Source organism: Otolemur garnettii, unplaced genomic scaffold (assembly GCF_000181295.1).
Source record: "Otolemur garnettii isolate 467f Iridium unplaced genomic scaffold, OtoGar3 scaffold00020, whole genome shotgun sequence".
Lineage (NCBI taxonomy): Eukaryota > Metazoa > Chordata > Mammalia > Primates > Galagidae > Otolemur > Otolemur garnettii.
The window spans coordinates 15654016-15664895 of record NW_003852415.1 but is presented as its reverse complement, the minus strand read 5'-3'; the positions used below and the strand labels follow the sequence as shown (position 1 = coordinate 15664895).

The 10880-nt window shown below is 43.4% G+C and overlaps 1 protein-coding gene across 2 annotated transcripts in view; it reads left to right on the top strand.

Moving 5' to 3' along the window:
- Nucleotides 1-10880, top strand: part of FOXN3 (forkhead box N3) — a 398381-nt gene that overhangs the window by 30313 nt on the left and 357188 nt on the right. The window contains exon 1 of one of the 2 annotated variants that reach the window (XM_023511512.1): nt 1908-4489. The exons of the other annotated variant lie outside the window; for it this stretch is intronic. The gene's annotated coding sequence lies outside the window, so the exon portion shown is untranslated. Of the gene's footprint in view, nt 1-1907; nt 4490-10880 lie in introns of those variants that run through there. 2 annotated transcript variants of the gene reach the window in all.

Sequence of the window (10880 nt, the reverse complement as noted above, 5' to 3'; positions counted from 1 at the left end):
CAGGGGGATAGCTTGAGGCTCCGTCTCAAAAAAAAAAAAAAAAAAAGAAATGGAAACTCTCACCGCTGCTGGAACTGTAAAGTTGTATAACCACTGTCTGATTAGGCTGTTTTGTGTTGCTATAATAGAATCCCTGAAATTAGGTAAATTATAAAAAAACAGAAATGATTTATCTCACAGTTCTTAGAGGCTAGGAAGACCAAGATTGAGGTGCCAGCATTTGGTCTGGTGAGGGCTGTCTTGCTGCGTCCTTACGTAGGGGAAACAGAAGGGCAGAAAAGGATGAATGCCGAGCCCTATATGTCCTCCAAAAGAGCAAAAGAGAGAGAACTCACCCAGAAAGCCCTTTTGATAGTGGCATTAATCTTCTCTGCCCTCATGAGCTAAACACTTCCCACAAAGCCCCACTCCCAACACTGTTGTATTGGGGATTAAGTTTCCAACACATCAGTTCTGAGGGACCAAATCATTTAAACCACAACCATCACTTTCAAAATAGCTTGGCAATTTCTTAAGTAAGCACACACCTACTATACGATTTAGTCATTCCAATCCTAGAGAATTGCAGTCTAAGGGAAAGCATACATTCACACATAGACTTGTGTATAAATCTTTATGGTATCTTTATTTGTAATAACCCCAAACTAGAAATGTTCATCAACAGAGGAATGGAAAAATCAAATGGCGGTATAGCCATACACTGGAACACCAGTCATCAATAAAAAGGAAAGAGCAAATGATATGTGATGGTGTTGAGTGAAAAAAGCCAGAGAAGTGTGTATGTTGTATGATTCCACATATATATAATTCTAGAAAATGCAAACTAATCTATAAGTTTAGAAAGCTAATGAGTGATTGCCTGAAGAGTTGGGGACAGGGTTAAAAGGAGCATGAAGAAACTTTTGGAGGTGATGATTGTGATGGTTTCACATATATATGTTAAAACTTATCAAATTGCCCTCTTTAAATATGTTGGTAATATTGTAACAAAGGCGTTTTTAAAAAGTTGAGTCAACTGAGGTCTTTGTGGTTAGACTAACATATTTATATTCTCTAGATGGTCACTGATTTATTCATAGACTAACTTAAAGGTTTTTTAAGATTCCTTTATTTATTTATTTATTGCCATTTTTGGCCAGGGCCAGGTTTGAACCCACCACCTCCGCTATATGGGGCGGGCCCTACTCCTTGAGCCACAGGCGCTGCCCAACACTAAACACTAAAATTTACTTGTTGCATGCTGATTGTGTGATGTACAGTATGCATGGCTAGTAATAGAAATTGACAATGTGACAGAAGGGCTGGGAAGAAAGTGATGAGTTTCATTTTGGATGTGAGTTTGGGGGGGTCCAACGTATTGCATCTTCGAGACCTGTAGCGGGCAGTTGAAAACACTAAGACATGCTTGGGAAGAGAGCAAGGGTGGACGATAGTGATTTAGATATTTCCCACAGAAAGGGGACTTTTGGAGCTGTGAGATTTGTCACAATTAATATTAAAGTAAAACAGAAGTGAACTCTTAACTCAGACTTTCGTTAGGAAGCCAGATGACAGTCTAGGATGTGAGAAAGGCAGATGGGAGGAACTGAGGATATGAAAATGGCTCCGTGTTTTTTTTTTTTTTTTTTTTTGAGACAGAGCCTCAAGCTGTCCCCCTGGGTAGAGTGCCATGGCATCACGCTCACAGCAACCTCCAACTCCTGGGCTTGAGCGAGTCTCCTGCCTCCGCCTCCCAAGTAGCTGGGACCACAGGTGCCCACCACAACGCCCGGCTATTTTTTGGTTGCAGCCGTCATTGTTGTTTGGCGGGTCCGGGCTGGGGATTCGAACCCGCCACCTTAGGTGTACGTGGCTGGCGCCTTAGCCGGTTGAGCTATAGGCGCCGAGCCAGGCTCAGTGTTAAAGATGGGAGATTGTGAGTTGCTGTTGGGCTTCTCTGACCCTGCCAGAGGGAATCCCTGGATTGGCAGAGACCCATGTCTAGTGTCCTATAGTATAGAACGATGTGCCAAACTCTGTGATGGGGTGGCATGTGGATGCTGGAAGGATTTAATACCAAGCACCATGGACTCCTGTGCCCCACTTGGTTTGAAGGGTAAAAGCAGGTGTGGGGGAAGCGTTGAATGATGGATATGGTACAGGTGGTCCTGGGAACTGAAGTTCACACACCTTCTCTTATTCTGTGGGTACTGTGTCAGCTCCCAAGATGTTCCTCTGATCCTAGAAAGGGAGAAAGGTCCCTAAAAAATATAATTGAAATTAAATTTCCATTAAGTGAGACCTTGGGATCCAGATTTAATTTGATTTAGAAGAAATATAGTAATGTTATGTCCCTTGTACTCAACTTGCATCAATTATGGAGCAAATATATTCCCACTGGAAATAAAATCAGGTCAAGATCCTTAGGGAACACATATTGAGGGAGAGATGGCTGGATTCTGGAGGGTGATTAGGTGTTTGTTAGTACAAAGAACCCCACTGGTGGGAATTGGTATGAGAGAGGGGCCATCTAGAAATCACCTGTTTCCTTCCCTTGCCTAAAATTTTCCAGTGGGATGAGATCATATCTTCTTTAAGGAGTTTGGGGAATGTGAGGCCATTATTTGCTTGGCATTGTTATGGGGTCCTTAATTCTCAACTGTGTTTATAGGATTACCGTGTTTGACTAAGAGCCCTGCCTGTGACTTCCTCTGAGCACAAAACAGGCTTTGGTTAAAACTACTCAACATCATGGTCCTCAAAAACCATCCTCTGAGAGTTTACAGAACACTCTGTAATTTTGAAGGAAATTATTTCTCTTGACATCTCTTTTAGAAACTCATTTTGTTCACCTGTCTTATAGGTGAGAAAACTGGTTAAAGAAGAAATACTGAGCCTAGACAGGTTCCCCGGCAATTTGTTTCTGGAAAAATCTTAGGAGCAGAGTTATTATACTTGATTGATTTTCTAGACTTGGATAGAACTATCAATCTGTTGTTGGAAAAGTTGGGTATTGGAGTCAAATTGATTCAGATTTAAATTCTGATTTTGCTTTGCCTCCAGTTACCTGGTGACTTTGTACTTAACCCTGAAAACCTTAATTTTTCCTCTTCAGGATAGGAATAACCCATCTCATAAAGTTAAGAAAAAATAGGGACATATTGGGTATCTCCTCGGTAGCAGGAAGATGGTTCTGGTTCCTGCTATCCTTTGTTTGAAGAGACAAGGAAATAAACAGCTAAAAAAAAGTATACAAGATGCCATTGGGTATGACATAATCATATAAGGTAAAGAATGATAAAGAATGACAGTGAGATCCCCTTGATAAGGGTAGACAGAGAAGGTTCTCTGGCTAGAAAGGACCAGCCAAAGACATGATACATACAAAGGCTGGGAGGTGGGACCAGCTCACATGTTTGAGGAGTGGGAAGAAGGACCAGTGTGTCTGTAGTTGCTGAGCTGCGGCATGACTAGGAAATAAAATAGCAGGGCCCCATCATCTCAGGTCTTAGAGGCAAGGGAAGGGCAATTTTTATTTTAGGGGTAATGGGAAACTGCTGGAGGCTTTAAGCAAATAAGTCACTGAGTCAGTTTTACATTTTTAGGAGAACATTCTGGGCATGGTGTGAAGGATGGAGGCACAGGGACCAGTTAGAAGGTATGACAGTGTCTGGGAGAGAAGAGGGGAACTTCCGGCTAGAGTGGTGATGTGGGATGGTGAGAAGTACAAAGATTCAGGGTATGTTTTGGTAGTAGAGCCAACAGAACATGCTGATGGATGGGAAGTGGGGGGTGAGAGAAAGGGAGAATTGGAGGATTATTTTAGGAGTTTGGAAGGTGGTGTCATTTCCTGAGACTGGAAAGCCTTAGGGTGAGCGGATTTGGGGTGGAGAAATAGAGATTGAGAATTCTGTGTTGGGCAGCTTGAGTTGGAGATACCTGTTGCATAAGTCAGGGGGGCAACTGGATATTTCCATCTAGAGCTCGGGGGGTGGGGGAGAGTCATGGAATTTGAGTCATAGCATGTAGGTGGCAGCTACAGCTATGATGTTTGGTAAGATAATCTAGAGAGAGGGACAGAGAAGAGAGAAGGGCCCCAGACGTAGTCCTGAGCACTAAAATTTAGGGATTGGACCAAGCAAGATGAACTAGGAAAAATAATTGAGAAGGAGCTCTCACTGAGGTTGGAGGAGAATTGGTCATCTGATGTCACAGAAGACGAGAAAAGAATCATATCACTGACTATGGACACACCATAGATACTCAACGAGTGTTAGTCTTCCCTTTAATGGAAATAGTATTACTCATTCATTGTAGATCTTTCAAAGGATAGAATATTACCTTTCATCCCAGCATAAATTCAATTTGCAATAGCATTTTTTCCCCTTTCATATGCCTTTCAAGGTTGAAATATAGTGCCCTGAAGAGCTGTGGGTTGGTCACCTCTCTTCAAAAGCATACATTATACCAGGCTGCAAATCCACCAAGGCAAGATTTCTCCTTTTCCACCGTAAGTTCATCTGATTTAATTTGCCTGAGTAACCTGCTGTCATAGGTTTTCATAGAGTCCTGACATCTAACAGAGTAATTAATGCTTTAGGCTTTTAGGAACTGTTTCAGATTTTTATTAATCACCGTTGTGATTGCACATATGAATTATGAAGGAGTTATTTTGGTAGTTGAATTTCCCCCTCAGAAAAATTTGCATATTTGTTCACTATGAACTGATAGCCCAGAGAAGAAGAAAATGGAGAATGCTCTCTGGGTCCCAGGCAGACATTCCAAATTATCCAGGGTGAGGATTACGACTTCACAGGAAACAGAAGAAGCATGAGTTGTCCTCATTGGCAGTTGGTTTTTATTTTTCTCTCACAAAAATTAGAAAGTCTCTGTGGCTGCCCCCAAATATATGGATTTTGTGGTCTTTGTAAAGATGTGTGTCACTTGGCGCCTGTGGCACAGTGGTTATGGCACCGGCCACATACACCGAGACTGGTGGGTTCAAACCTGGCTTGGGCCAGCTAAACAACAATGACGGCTGCAACAAAAAAATAGCCGGGCATTGTGGTGGGCGCCTGTAGTCCCAGCTACTTTGGAGGCTGAGGCAAGAGAATTGCTTAAGCCCAAGAGTTGGAGGTTGCTATGAGCTGTGACGTCAGGGCACTCTACTGAGAGTGACATAGTGAGACTCTGTCTCAAAAAAAAAAAAAAAAAAAGATGTGTGAGCATCAGAAGGAATTTGTGGGTTTCACTTAATCCCCCTGTGATTTTGCCATTGGAAGAACCACTCCTGGGGGGCCTTCATGATTCTTTAGATTTCCAGGAGAGGGAGGTATATGGGTAACAGGAAAGAAATAGAAACTTATCCATGGGATTTTATTTAGGGAATGTATGATGGATTTTCAAAAGTATGGATTGTATCTGAGATCAGTATATGAAAAAGGAATGGATTCAACTCTGAAGTGTGAAAACTAAAACACAGTAACTGTTTGCTTGGTGACTCCTCCCCTTCCGGCCTCCACTCACACCCCAGGCCTTTGCAGGCCCTCTGCATAAATGCTGCTGAGGCTGCACGTGACTCCTGCAAGCCATTTTCCTCAGCCAGGAGGTAAATGTAGGTTTCCCTGTGTTTACAAGACATTTTTTACTCCAAGCTTTTACTCTGACAAGGGAAGACTTGCTGCTTTACTTGGCACAGGGCTCTTTTCAATGATTAGAGTGATTTTCCGTGATTCTCCTATACTTGGGGAAGACTTTTGAGACTGCAAATAAAAGACCAAGTAGTTTTATCAGCGTATGGATGGAGGCGCCCACTCTGCTGGTGTCTGGTGCCTTGACTATTGAGTGAAAATACCTGTTATTGCTCTAACTGCCATTTTTACTCTCCTAAGTGGCCAGTTGGGAGGGGTGGGGGAGAGAGGGAAGGAGCTGGGCTGGGCAGAGGAGGTCCATTTGCAAAGCCAACAGCAGAAGTGTGCAGGCTTAGCAGCAGACATCTGATCTGAATTCTGTATAGATAAGGGGAGGATTCGATACTCAGCAGATGGGCCACCCTTCTAATTCTGCAGTAGCTTGCCGTGACAGACTCCTAATCTGATGGTATTTTCATCTTAATTTACTTGCAACCTGTTTTTTGTAGGTAACAGCATTTCTGACAAAGGTGATAAATTTGCTAAAGCTTAACATTCAGATTCTTTCCTCCTATGAGTGTTATATAATTATATATACATTTGGGCTCAAAGGTCCCAGTCGAACAAATTCCCTTCACAGGAATACCATTTGAGGGCCCATTCTCTCATTAATTTTATTTGACATTTATGTCAACATTACATTCCAAGCCTAAAAGGAGAAATCACATTGAGTACGCAGGGGTGTATTTTAAAGTGGAGTATTTAGTTTGGCAGTGAAAAGCAGCCAGCGAAGTCTGCTAAAGCAAAATTTTCTAAATTAGTTAATATGAAGTGGTCTAAACGCACTAAATTTAAATTGTTCTACAAAGTGCCAAATGCCAGAGCACGTGGCTGTTTTGATATTTCTAACGTTTTTCCCTCCGGGGCTCCCAGAGTTGCCTAAAATGGGAGTCTCCAGAAAATTAACTTGGGAGCCCTCAGAGGTGTCAGAAACAGGCTGAAAACAAGTCGCTTATGGTGTCAGGCGTGGAATTTGCTTCCGTGAGACCTAGTGCAAAAATCAAAGACCTGATTCTTCTTCTCCCACTTAGCCTGACTTCAGAGCAAGGAGGGTAGTGGTTCAACATGTCAGTACCCAGTCCCAGTTCTACTGAGTAAAGAGTTTCCCAAACATGGCAGTGAAGGTGGGAGGGCAGCTGAGAACCCCGTCTAAGCATTGTGAGCATTATTTCTCTGACCAGCTGATCACTGGCCACGACGCTGCCTAGCGCTTCCAGAAGTAGACAAAAGCGTGCCTGGATAAAGAAGAAACAATTGTTAAACAGCGTCAGTATCCTCTGAGGTAGGGGTATGGGTTGGATTTTGAATCAGTAGATGTCACGAGAGGAGCAGGAGCGATCCCTCAGCAGCCCCCAGGGGCCTGAGCGTGGCAGTTCCTTTTGGTTCCAAAATGCTGACTTTTACATACTTTGTGGTTTGTGTGCTCTGGAACTGTGCTTTGTGTTTGGCTATAACGAGTTGCAGACTGGGCTTTTGTTTTGCAGAGAATTCACCAGCGTTGGAAAGGACCTGCCTTTAGCAAAAGTGGGGAGTGGGCAGCTTGTCCAGCCCCCCTGTCCATCTTTAATCTAGTGTTCACCCCTACGCCCCCCAGGCCTCCACTCCAGCCTGTCCCCTTCGTGCTGTCTTCATCATGAATCTGAAGTGTCACGTGGTTGGGTACCAGCTCTCCGGTACACCCTATCCAGATGGCAAAGGTCGTTTAAGGTCATCATAAAGTGATTTTAACTATGACCTTCTGGAGTCAGTATTTCCTAAGGGTCCCCTTGGTGGGCTGGCAGAAAGGTGGGGGTTTTATCAGGGAAGATAAAGGAGGAAGGATGATTGTAGTTTATGAAGGAGAAACTGCATAATTTATAAACATAGCATAGCATATCCACATAGCTTTTTAGCTGTAAAAGCGACTGAATTTCTTAGGAAAGAGACTTTAAGAGCTGGGAGAAACTTGGAGGTCTCTGCATATAGAAATAAGCCCAGAGAGGTGAAGAGCCAGGTTTTCCCGACAGTTGGCCCAGTCCTCTTTTCTTGTTCCAGTCACTGCCTGTGTCATGATCAGAGAAGTGTCCTGTGGCAATGCCAGTGTGGGGGTGGAAGTTGGTAGGAAGTCCCTCTGCTGACACCTGGTAAGTTTTCTGTTCTAGCACCCTAGATTGGAAGGGCCCTTTGAGATGGTGGAGTCGAATCCAGGAGCAAAAGCTAACGGTAGCAGAGCTGGGCTGGCATCAGTCTCCCCCCGGCTCTGAGTTCAGTTATCCCCTCACTGTTCCCCCAGGAAGATGATTAGAGGCACCTGTTGGTTCTCTCGCTCTGCTCTCTTCCCGTCAGCCACCAAACATCTTCCTGCCAGGTGTTTATCATCCCCCTAAAAGAAGACCCAGATCCTTATTTGGAAACTGTCTACCATGGACCCTGAGGGCATGCCTATTTTTTTCACTCCGTTAAATGAACTACCATTGTCTTAGAAAATATCGATTCTCTAAAACCCTTGTTGCTACTGCCTGCTGCCCAGGGGTGACACTTTTCAGCCAAGAAGAGGAGAGGGTCCGCTTTGGAGTAGACTGAATGATTGAGTGGGAGCTGAAGGGCGACTGGCTCAGACTAACACTAATTACAGACAGCATCCGTGGAGATAATTCCCTTTGCCTCCTAATATCTTAAGAAATTCTTCCTTCTTGCTTTACTCAGCTGCCCCCGCCCCCCTTTCCTGTAGCCTTCAAGTCCAGTATGCACAGTCTGTTGGAGACCTAATTCTTGTCCCCAGTACTTATACAAAGGGATTTGGCACATTGCTTGGCCTGGGACTGGGGCTCAGGTTGCATCTGTGTGCAGACTTTTTTCTCCAGTGTGATTGGTCCATTGCTAGTGGACTAGCTCTGTGGATGGAGGGCCCAGTGCCCTCTGTTACAGAATATTTGGAAAGCAAAGAGTGCAGCTTTATTGGCCCGTGGCTTCTTGCAATATATTTTTAATATACTATGTATGCTGTATCTGAGTAAATCAGTAGGTATGTTTTGAAATTAAATATTTGCTAAGGGCTAGGCCCTTCTCGTGTTAAATTATTGATAACAAACTTCACACTGTATGAGACTTGATGATATATGATTTTTGAGTGACCTGCCATTTATTAGACTTTATCTGCCCATGAAATCTATTTCCAATTCAGACCATATCTACTTTGGGATTGCTTGCCAGAAATCTATTCCCAGGTTTCTCCTTATTTCAGTGAAATATCTCTGGCTCAGCACCTTTCCCAAGGTGGCTGATCTAATCGGGGCCTCGATCACTTATCGCTTCTCATTTCCTTTGGCAGGACTGTCAAAAGTGTATCCTGGGGACACTCAGAAGATCCACCCCTTGCCCCTTTTCCTGTGTGTCAGAAGGTGGGAAGAGGTGAACTCCCCATGCCGGAGCTGGCTCCTGGTGGGCCGTAAGCAGAAACAGGACCACCGTTGTGGTCAGGCTGGCAGAAGTGCTTTCCCTGCCTCCCCCTCTGCCAGCAGCTGTCAGGAACCTCTCCACATTGAACCCTGTTCAATGACCCTGAGCAATTAGAACTCATTTGCATGGCTTGGAAGGCCAACCGGCCCCAGAGGCTTTTTCAGCTCCCCCTTCCTCCTTGACTTCTCTGTAGACAGGTGCATGCTTCTGGCTCTGCAAGGGCCAGCTGGCAGGAGGACTCTAACTTGTCATCATAGAAATAAAATGTGTCACCTCTGTGTTCCCAACCTCTGTTCTTTCATGTTTAACCAGCACTCTGAATCTTTATAAACATGTCAGGGTTTCTATTTTTATTTCCTAATTAATTCAGAAAAGGAGCAAAAGACGTTGCTAATGATAGAAAAGAGAGAGGGACAGGTAGGACCGAGGGTGGCTTTTGTTTTTCACTCGGATAAGGCAATTGAATGAATATGGGGCATCCAGCAATTAAAAAATTACTTAGGGCCAGTCAAGGCCAAGGTAATTCTTAGGCTGCCCTAAAACTGAGCAGAATTTATGAACATGTCTGAACTTATCAAGTGCAATGGCAAACTTTTCATCTCATACTAAAGACAGTGATACCTTATTTTCCCACATATAAAGGAGAATTTCCACATATATTAATTTTTTAATTATTTGAGATTTGTTTTTTTAGTACTCCTTCTAAGGTTATATTCTCTGAGTACATTTAAACCTAAGTTAACCTTTGTCTTGATGATTCAAAAATCATCTTTATAAATATGTAGAACTATGTACTTCACTGATTCCAGAATCTTAACAATCTCAAGGGTGTAGTGTTTTAAGTAAATGAGTATTTCTTCCATTCCATTGTTACTGAAAAGGATAAAATAATAGATGTGGAATAATGGAAAGAGTTCTAAATTTAGAATCAAAACTCTAGTTCTAATTTAAGTCAAATCATTAATCAGCTGCGTGACCATTAGCAAGTCTCTTAACCTCTCTGAGCAATTTTTTCTTCACCTGTAAAACTGAAAAATTGGACCCTTAGGCTTCCAAGATTGTTTAGATTTTTTAAATTCCATAATTTTATGATCAGGGACCAGGTTTTCTTTCTTTTTTATTTTTTTTAAACTTTTTATTAAATATTAACAAGTAGTCAAATATTTTTCTTTTTTTTTTTTTTTTTGAGACAGAGCCTCAAGCTGTCCCCCTGGGTAGAGTGCCGTGAAATATTTTTCTTTATTACTATTATTTTTGGCTGGGGTGATGGGTTTGAACCCACCACCTCCGGCATATGGGACCGGCGCCCTACCCTTTTGAGCCATAAGCGCCACCCCAGGGACCAGGTTTTCAGTAATAACAGGTGTCCTAAGAGCTTTTGAGGTTAGGATTATTTGTTTCTTAAGGATGTGGCCCCAAATGACCAACACTGTGTTGCTTTGAGGCTTTCCTGATTTTCAAGGGTAGGCAAACGATGTAGCCTGTGGGCCAAATCTGGCTCACCACCCCTTTTTGTAAATAAAATTATATTGTCTAGCTTGGCGCCTGTGGCTCAAGTGGCTAAGGTGCCAGCCACATACACCTAAGGTGGTGGGTTCGAATCCAGCCTTGGGCCCGCCAAAACAACAATGACAGCTGCAACCAAAAAATAGCTAGGCATTGTGGCGGGCGCCTGTGGTCCCAGCTACCTGGGAGGCTGAGGCAGGAGACTCACTTGAGCCCAGGAGTTGGAGGTTGCTGTGAGCTGTGATGTCACAGCACTCTACCCAGGGG